This window comes from Taudactylus pleione, unplaced genomic scaffold (assembly GCF_031769625.1).
Source record: "Taudactylus pleione unplaced genomic scaffold, aTauple2 ptg001395l, whole genome shotgun sequence".
Lineage (NCBI taxonomy): Eukaryota > Metazoa > Chordata > Amphibia > Anura > Myobatrachidae > Taudactylus > Taudactylus pleione.
The window spans coordinates 61,248-65,192 of NW_028285795.1; the positions used below are offsets into that span (position 1 = coordinate 61,248).

Below are 3,945 nucleotides of genomic sequence, written 5' to 3' on the forward strand. Positions count from 1 at the left end.
AAGCTATTCATACCTGTGTCCTGATCTTATTCTTTTAGCTCGTCTTTGTTTAGCTGCTGCAGGGTGCTGTCAGGAGAAAAACTGGTCTGCAGTATGTTTTTTTACCTAATCCTAAAATTTTTATCAATAATTAAAACTAAACAGCTAAACAGTTGTATTTATTTATTTAAAATTTAAATATAATTTATTTAATGATTGATATAAAAATTATACAGTATGTGTAAATATTTATTCTGGCAAGTTTCTCATTCATTTAGGGGGATATTTATCAATCCTTGGAGAGAGAAGGTAGAGAGAGTACAAGTACCAACCACTCAGCTTCTAACTCATTATTACAGGATGTGTTTGAAAAATGAGTTATGGTAAGAACTTACCTTTGTTAACTCTTTCTTCGAAGCCCATTGGGTCCACAGGGAGACCTTGGTGTGTAGGTTATGGATCTGGATCCAGGCCCCACGCAGTTCAAGCTTTCAACTCCCAGGATGCACTGGTCAATCCTACTTATACCCGGAGGAGGATAAGAGTGAAGGAAGACTGGTACACACGAGAACCACACTCTCAGAGGAGACGGGAAACATTTTTTGGTTCGTCTGGCTAGGTCGGCCGAACCCCACCATGGTGGGGGAAACCTGTATGCACCTTGGCTATGGGGCCTTCAAAGAGTTACCGCATGTAGGTGCACAGCATAGCATATCCTTGAGCAGCCATTCCTACAGCCAGGCTGCCCCACATGCTTTTGGGAACTTTTAAAGGCATCACAATCAATTTCCAGTCAATAGAATGGTGTTTAGAAGCTCAAATCATTATTCTATTTATTTAGGGATTTGAAGTTCGATTTTGTGCTCATTTTATGTTTTTGGCCTTTAGTAACTCCTTTCATTAAAAAAAAAAAAAACCTATCCAAAATCGAACAAAAAACAAAACCAAAGCATTGTAAATATACCCCCAGGTTATTAAACATGAAGCGGAACAGGACACTTCCATTCATAACCAGCCACCTCCTATGCATATAAAACCAAAGTTACAGATGGCCCTGACCAAATGAGCTTGCATTTTGTAGTAGAACATTTGTAGCAGGACAAAAACCGTGGCTAATGTAAGGCAAAAGCATCATCAGCTACACATTTTTAAAAGTAGCCATAAGTGACTGACATTTTTGCAAAGGCCCTAGGGGATGTCACGAATGACAGTGGAAGGAGACATGGAAAACCACTAGTCATTGAAGTCCTCCAAGACCGGCTTATGCTGCTAGTAACTTTATTTTTGCTTAGTAATCTAGGTATTAGAAAAGATTAGTAACAGTTTACTTAAAACAGTTTTTTACATTGAATTACCCTAATTAGTACAAATCTGTGTTTTGTGTGATACGAATTAAACTGGTGCTGCTAGCTAGATTTTTCTGAGAAAGAAAAGGACTACAATATTGTGTTTTGTAATCAATTAGTTTATGAAGAAGAGTAGTTTATATGTAAACTGACCTAACTTTGGGATCCTGAGTTTAGAATTAAATTTGATTTAGATTAAATCTTGTTTCAATGAACTATATTACATGGGGGAATGCACTGAAATACCATTGTTTAATGCAGAAAAAAGAGAAACTGAATAACTATGGATACACTTTAAAGAGAAATAACACATTTAAACAAAAAAGTAAATATTAAAACTTATTACAAGAAACCTCTGAGTGTGTTATGGAGCTCCAAAATGTGCTAAACATTAAGTAAAAAGTGATTAAATTTCTCAAATTTTTAGACAACCTTCCTAAAGAACTTTGGTCCCTGGATGTTGCATCTCAGGAGTAATTACCTACAGGTACAGTCTTCTTCTCCCAGCAAAAATGAGGTCTCTATATTGCCAGGATATAGACGCATAGAAAACCCTTAAGAAGTACTTTGTTAAATAATAAAAAAAAACAGCATATATCGATGAAGATCTTGATAAAGCAAAATATTAATTACATAGTCTTTTGTGGTAAAGCAAATATAATTTATTTAGGGAAACATTTCCACTTTTCTGCAGAGTGACACAGAGTAATGAGAAGTAAATTAGATCTCTGAATTTGTCACAGAAAGACAGAGCATCTTATACACATGATTACAGAATCATTTACAGATAGAAGTTTACAGGAACAGTATAATACAGGTATTTCATTGGATAATGTAGAGAAAAGTGTGAAGCACAGTATAGTCACAGGGAGGGGGGGATAGGGCAATATCAGATGAGGTTTTCATGATCTTGGAGCAATATCAGACATTAAACGGTTCGGACAGAGTGACATCCAACATATAACATGATGTTAGGTCTGAACGTAAACAAATTAGAACAAGGCTGATGTTGGTCATGTTGCAGGATGTGTGGCGCCATCAAAGACATAGTTCATGAGATTTCTCTTTATATCCACATTCTCCCTTCTCAGCACTTATTGTGGTTATCTCATCATCACTTTGGGTCACTGAAGAGTTTAGCTGCAGAACAAACATCAACAATTTAATCAAGCAATATATACACCATTTTTATTTAACTCCATCAATCTATACATGCGCCAAGAGATCTACAGACCTAACAAGTTGTAGTTGATCACAAAATGTTTCACACAATGTAATTTACTATGTAAGGAAATGCATTCTTACAAACCATTGGCTTGACAACTGCAAATAATGACCCCATGTGCGCTAATAAACTTGTACTTCCTACTGCAATGTATTTGCAAGAATGAAATCTGCACGACTATGATTGAAGACACCAGTTTCCTCTTGTAACATTGAAGCAAACCATTTTCTTTCACGTATCCAAAACCCTCAATGTTCATTAGAGTAGCTGCTCAAGTGAGAAGTGCAGAAATTCTAGGAAGTAAAGAAAATGTATACTCAAAACAAACCTGCCAACTGTAAATAGGGACAATGAGAGACAAAAAAGTTACAATCAACAATAAACTATGAAGACATGAAAAAAAAATGAAAGAAGGATATGAGAGTGACAACCACAAAGCACCATACTGTAGGATGACATGTCGCACGGCACCTTACGTCACAGCACCTCACAGCATAAAGCCAAAGTAGTTTTATAGAGAATGAAAATATAGTTTGTATTGTTGGATGTAACCTATTAAGATATTAAAGCAAGCCAATTACTTACAATGAATACAGGATATCATTGCCTCTGGATAGTCGTCAGTAAGCGTCTTGTCTGGTATCTTCATAGGCTCAATAGTCTGCAGCACTGTATCCTGATAAACTCCTGTAATGTCCACCACAAAGCCATCTATAATATCCAAGCTGTTTGAAGACACTGGTTTCCGCTTGTACCACTGCCAATGGATGAAGCAAATCATTTTCTTTAAGGTATCCAAAAACCTCAATGTTCATTAGAGTAGCTGCTGGAATGAGAAGTGCAGTAATTCTAGGAGGTAAAGAAAGTTTCTACTGAAAATATAACACTGCCAATTGTAAATAATTGGTACAACACCCTACAGGCAGGAAATATACAGCATTATGACACGCCACACCATACTAAGTTTTAGGGGCAATAAATATAGTTTGTATTTGTTAAGTGTAACCTATTAATATATTACCTAAAAGCAAGCGGGATATGCTACTAACAGGAAGCAACCATACTATAGAATGCCACTCCATACGGAACAGCACCACATAGCATGATGCTATACTAACAGTTAAGGACAATTAAACTAGGTTAAATTCAATAATATATACTATTACGATTATAACTAAAAGCAACCATAATTTATAATGCCACTCCATACGCTGCCTAAAGGTGCGTATCCACTACCAGACATGGAAATGACAGCACGATTACGACATTGTAATCGTGATGTCGTTTCCATGTCTGTAATGTGCCTACACTGAACGTTCAGTGTAGCACACACATTCATCATCGCCGTACATGCGGAACCTAACGTGATTGTCAGGTTGACCAGCATGTACGGGC

The 3,945-nt window shown here is 36.6% G+C and overlaps 1 long non-coding RNA gene across 1 annotated transcript; it reads right to left on the reverse strand.

Moving 5' to 3' along the window:
• Nucleotides 1-1,964: 1,964 nt before the first annotated feature.
• Nucleotides 1,965-3,358, reverse strand: LOC148442749 (uncharacterized). The gene is made up of 2 exons (XR_015875772.1): nt 3,136-3,358; nt 1,965-2,465 (listed from the first exon to the last, which is right to left on the reverse strand). It is a non-coding gene; the product is annotated as an uncharacterized LOC148442749 (long non-coding RNA).
• Between the last annotated feature and the right edge of the window lie 587 nt (nt 3,359-3,945).